The sequence below is a fragment of the Gossypium hirsutum genome, chromosome A09 (genome assembly GCF_007990345.1).
Source record: "Gossypium hirsutum isolate 1008001.06 chromosome A09, Gossypium_hirsutum_v2.1, whole genome shotgun sequence".
Lineage (NCBI taxonomy): Eukaryota > Viridiplantae > Streptophyta > Magnoliopsida > Malvales > Malvaceae > Gossypium > Gossypium hirsutum.
In genome coordinates this window covers 41,204,546-41,210,545 of record NC_053432.1, presented here as the reverse complement: position 1 = coordinate 41,210,545, position 6,000 = coordinate 41,204,546, and the positions used below count along the sequence as shown (strand labels likewise).

At 37.3% G+C, this 6,000-nt stretch overlaps 1 pseudogene; it reads left to right on the top strand.

Annotated features, from left to right (window-relative positions):
* Positions 1–251: 251 nt before the first annotated feature.
* Positions 252–6,000, top strand: part of LOC121205991 (protein argonaute 4-like) — a 28,659-nt pseudogene continuing 22,910 nt past the window's right edge.

Here is a 6,000-nt window from a genome sequence, read left to right as displayed (position 1 = left end):
TTATAAGGCATGTATGTTATAGGCGCGAGCTCGTCAAAAGTTTCAAGCTGACAATAACTCATCTTTGTAGACGTCAACTACTCCATTAAGAGGGGGAGATAGCTTCATATGCTAATATTACAAAGTCAAAAGTCATCCATTTCAAAAAAAATATTATATATAACTGTTGCAATCTTTTCAAAGATAATGCGCCATACCACAGTACAACAAAGGTTACCAAAAGAAAAGAAAAAGAAGAAAAAAACAAATTACAGAAGATGATCGAGACTGGTAAAAATTGGCATAAGAAACTACCGCCTACTCTCTATGCTTATGCTGGGGCAAACACCTTTAATTCCAATTGTTTCAAATGTTCCAACCATCATCCTTGGAATGGGTGCATTGTTTGGCTTTCCTGATCATTCTGATGTGCCGTCAATTGCTGCGATGGTTAGCTCCAGGTGGTGGCCATTGATTTCCAACTATGGGGCATCAGGCCGTACACAGTCTCTGAAGCTTAAAATGATAGATTCTTTCTTCAAAACCAGTTTCTGACAAAGTGGATGACGCTATTATGAAGGAAGCTCTCTTAGACTTCTATACAAGTTTAGGGAAGACGAAACCTGATCGAATCATTATTTTCAGGGATGGGGTTAGCGAGTCTCAATTGAATCAAGTTTTGATCAAGTTGAGGCTTGCAAGTTCCTTGACGAGAAGTGGAACCCTAAAGATTGCGGTTACTATTGTACGAAAAACCATCATACCAAGTTTTTTTTTCAGCAGGGATCTCCTGACAATGTGCTACATGGTACTGTCATTGACAACAAAGTATGCCATCCAAAGAACAATGATTTTTACCTTGGTACCCATGCTGGAATGATTGGAATCACGAGGTAGGCCCACTATCATGTTCTCTTAGACCAGGCTGGGTTTTCGACTGATGATTTGCAAGAGTTTGTTCATTCTCTATCCTTTATGTACCAAAGGAGCACCACAGCCATATTTGTTGTGGCTCCTATTTGCTACGCTCATTTGGCAGCTTCGCAATTGGGGGCAATTTATGAAGATTAGGGATGCTTCAGAAACATCATCGAGTCATGGTGGGATGTATGCCCCGGGAGTAATCTCTATACCTCAGCTTTCCAGGTTGAAGGATAAAGTCAGTAACTTCATACTTGTCTGATGAGAATCATTGAACCATCTTTTTATAGGGTTTGACAAACAACAGCCAGGACCGCTGCTGGGGCAATTCCTTTCTCATGGGTTTATGAATCAAGATTTTTCCTCCAAGCTTTGATGGAGTTAAGAATTGAATACCTCTAGTAAACTTAACTTGAAAGTATTCATCCTAAGTAAATGTACCAGGAATGGATGACACAGACTTATGACAAAGAAGGTTCGTCCAAAGGAATTTCATAAAGGAAACCTTGTGCTGAAGGAGATCCTTCCCATGCAAAAGGATACCGAATTAGGAAGGGCCATATGTTGCGAAGAGGGATTTTTCTAGAGGTGCACTGATTTTGACAAGAAATGGATAGGAAGAATTTATCTGATCCAGTGAATTCGGACTCGGTCAAGGAGTACTTTGTCTGAAGGAGAAGGGAAGCCAAGGTGAAAACCCGCAAAGGGCACTTTGGGACTTCTATTTCAAAAAAAAAAGGAAAAAAGAAAAGAAAAAGATAAAAAAGAAAAAAAGAAACAAGAAGAAATGGAGAGGCCAAGGTGAAAACCTGCAAAGGGCGCCTTGTGACCAAAGGGGTTTTGAGTTGAAAACCCGAAAGGGCAGCTCAAATTTTGAAGAGCACACGGTAATCTTGCTATATCTGATTCAAAGAAGAGTGAAGCGCGTTGCATATCGGGGCATCAGCAAAGTACTTTGGATCTTTTAAACACATGTTGAATTCAAGAAAGTCTTCATGGAGCTGGCATATAAACGCTCAAGCGGCGATATCTAGGGCATCTAACTTTTGTCCTGTTTGCTATCCTTAGATTCTTTTTCTTCTCAAAGATAGGCTTTCATATTAATTTCCTTTGTATTTTTGACAAATTTATTCAAATCTAATTATTCTCAAGATTAAATTCATTTTCCAATATTCTTAAAGTATGTTGCATTAAAATAATGATAGATGAACTAAATAATTTTCACAAATGAAGTTTTGCTCATTACTCTGGAAATGATATTTCGAGAGAATGATATTTTGAGAGAAATAAGGATGAGCTTGGATGAAAGAATGAGTAGTGACGTCTGAATAGAGGTTATATTCATAAACATTTTGCATTATAACAGGTTTAATTAAGAGTATTTGACCCATTTTAATCATAAGTATCCTAATCAATAGGCATGAATTCATACACATTATACAGGTTGTGTCCTTCAAGGGACACTGAAGATTGGTGCGCCTTAACCCCCTAAGCAGTAGGGTAATAGGCTAAAGCATAGCAGATCTGACCTTCAAGTATTTACACTAAAGCAGATCCAAGATGATTTGGCGTCTCTGTATCATAGAGAGCAGATCGAAGATAACAGATTTGGCATCTCTGTATTGGCAGGGAGAAGATCGAAGACATAACTGATTTGGCTTTCACGTGTTTACGTTGAAGCAAATCCAAGATGATTTGGCGTCTTTGTATTGTCAGAGAGCAGATCAAAGATAGCAGATTTGGCATCTCTGTATTGACAGAGAGAAGATCGAAGATAACAGATTTGGCATCTCTGTATTGGCAGAGAGCAGATCGAAGACAGCAAATTTGGAGTCTCTATATTGGCAGCGAGCAGATCGAGGACATAGCTAATTTGGCTTTCACGTGTTTACGTTGAAGCAAATCTAAGATGATTTTGCGTCTCTGTATTGGCAGGGAGCAGATCGAAGACATAGCTGAATTGGCTTTCAATTGTTTACGTTGAAGCAAATCTAAGATGATTTGGCGTCTCTATATTGGCAGGGAGCAAATCGAGGACATAGCTGATTTGGTTTTCACGTGTTTACGTTGAAGCAAATCTAAGATGATTTGACGTCTCTGTATTGGCAGGGAGCAGATCGAAGACATAGCTGATTTGGATTTCACGTGTTTACGTTGAAGCAAATCTAAGATGATTTGGTGTCTCTGTATTGTCAGAGAGCATATCGAAGATAACAGATTTGGCATCTCCATATTTGACGGAGAGCAGATCGAAGACATAGCAGATCTAACCTTCAGATGTTTTCACATCGAAGTAGATCCAAGATGATTTGGTATCCTTGCGTTTACAAGGAGCAGATCGAAGACATAGCAGATTTGGCTTTCACGTGTTTACGCTGAAGCAGATCTAAGATGATTTGGCATCTCTGTACTGTCAGAGAACAAATCGAAGAAACAAATTTGGCATCTCTATATTCGACAGAGAGCAGATCGAAGAAATAGCAGATCTGACCTTCATTGAAGCAGATCCAAGATGATTTGGCATCTCTGTATTAGACGGGGAGCAGATCAAAGACATAACAGATTGGACCTTCATTGAAGCAGATCCAAGATGATTTGGCATCCCTGTATTAGACGGGGAGTAGATCGAAGACATAGCAGATCTAACCTTCATGTGTTTACATCGAAGCAGATCCAAGATGACAGATTTGGCATCTCTGTATTAGACGGGGAGCAAATCAGAGATAACAGATTTGGCATCTCTGTATTAGACAGGGAGCAGATTGAAGAAGCAGATTTGGCGTCTCTGTATTAGATGGGGAGCAGATCGAAGATAACAGATTTGGCGTCTCTGTATTAGACGGGGAGCAGATCAAAGATAGCAGATATCGCCTTCCTGAGTTGCAGTGAAGCAGATTGAAGCCATCAAGAGGCGATTTAAAGAAGATCAAGGATCAAGAACTCAAGACTAGGCGAGCCCGGGCAAAATTGGTCCTTTTATAGTCTTTGCTCTATTCCTGTTACACATCAATGAGCAAAGAGGGGCAGCTGTTGACACTCAATTTTTCCCGGGCCCAGAAATAAGTCCAAAAACAAAAATATAATAAACCCAAAAAAAAAATGAAGTCCAAGTTCAGTCCAGAATTACAAAATAATTTGGCCTAATCGGAATGGCCCATTACTTGAAAAGATTTAAGGTCCATTTATAAGCTTGACTTATATGGAAATATAATCTTCAATGATATGCAATCTTAGATATGATATGCAATCTTAGATATGATACACTCTTAGATATGATACAATCTTAGATATGATTGCAATCTTAGATATGATATGCAATCTTAGAAGATATGATTTTGTAATCTTAGAGATTTAATTTGTAGATACCTTTTAATCTTAACCGTTGATGTAATTGATCTGTACCGTTGGATTTGGGGAGGCTCAACTATAAATAGAGGCCTCTCCCCTCATTGTAAAACAACTTGACTTCACTTGAGTTTTGGGAAGCAATAAGAATTCTTAAGAGCATTCACTCAAATTTCTCTCCCTCGTGCGTTCTTATTTTCTACGGTTTGTTCTTATTTATTCTTTGTTCATCTTCGTTTTCAACCTTTTTTATTTTGATTTAATCCCTATTTCCTTGATTTTTAATTCTCTTTTATATTTTATTTTTTTAATAATTTTAGTACTATATCAAACTATTTTTTTATTAAATTCTATATTATTCATTGTTTTAAAAAATATATTTCATTTAATTGAAAAAGTTTTTCTTAAATAAGGCAATGTTTGGTGTTTAGAAATTCGGGAAATAGTGCCCTAACATGCTGGGTTGCGATTTTTCGTTTGACTAAATAACCAAATATCCTTTTAATAAATTTTCAAAATCATGAGATAATTTTAGTTACGAGGATTTGAAACATCGTGTCCTAACATGTTGGATGTAATGTTTGAATACTTTCGAAACAAAGGAATCTCAAGTTTCAACTTTAAATTGTTCAAGTTTTAAAATCTTTTCAAATTTTCGACATTAGGACAATAAATAATCAATTCGGTACCAATTTTGGGCGTTACGAGGGTGCTAATCCTTCCTTGTGCGTAACCGACTCCTGAACCTGTTTTCTTGAATTTCGTAGATCAAAATGTTTTATAAAGGTGATCCAATCACACCTAAAAAGGTTGGTGGCGACTCCCATTTTCATTTTTCAAAAAGTCGAACCCCGTTTTTTCAAACATCCCTTTAAAAAATGGTTTCGACATACACCAGGTAGGATTCTAGAAAGGTGGGGGTGAGTCAAATTGACTGCTTAAGTACCAAGCTCTCTCTAAATACAATCCTAGACATGTATATACCTATTACCACACTTTATACTTTGCGACTTGTTCCTTTTTATTCATGATTTCCATCTCTTGCTTTATTATGCAAAAATAAAATTTCCTAATTAAAAATAATCTTAAAATGACCTAAGAATAGAAATAAAATAAAGCCAAGATCCCCCCTTTATTTATTTGCAGATCCTTCTAAATTTTACTCATCTTTTGCTCCATCATTATTGCCTTTGCATGAATCACTTCGCTCCTTCTTCGATAGTGGACTCTATGGTTCAAATATGAAATTTGGAAACTCAGGCACAAAAATAAATGGGTCATTGCATATTTTCGTAAAAGTGCTTCTCATTGAGTCATCCCTTATTTTTGAGTATCTCTAGTAAGCTTGTTACTACCATTGCATATGTTGCATTATGTCCATCAACTTTGACAGCTCATTTCGGAGATCTGGGCAAGGTGATTGAGATCTGAACATTGAAGTTTCGACATCAGGTTCAGCTTCTGGTTCTATTGGTTCCGCCTTATCTGGAACTTCAGCTGATTACATTATGGGATCTTCTTTTTCTTTTTCGGGGTCCTCACTTTCTTCAACTCGTTACTATAGAATAGAGTCTCCAGCTATTTAGTAGAGGTCCAAATCTGTGATTGTGCCCTGGCTATAGCCTATTTTCTTTCCTTTTCAAGAATTTTAGCTTTCAAGCATAGAATTGTTATCGAAAAGGGAAAATAAGCTGGGCCAGAACGTCTAACGGCACAATTCCACATTTCTCTCAAGATGATTTTTCCCACATTAAT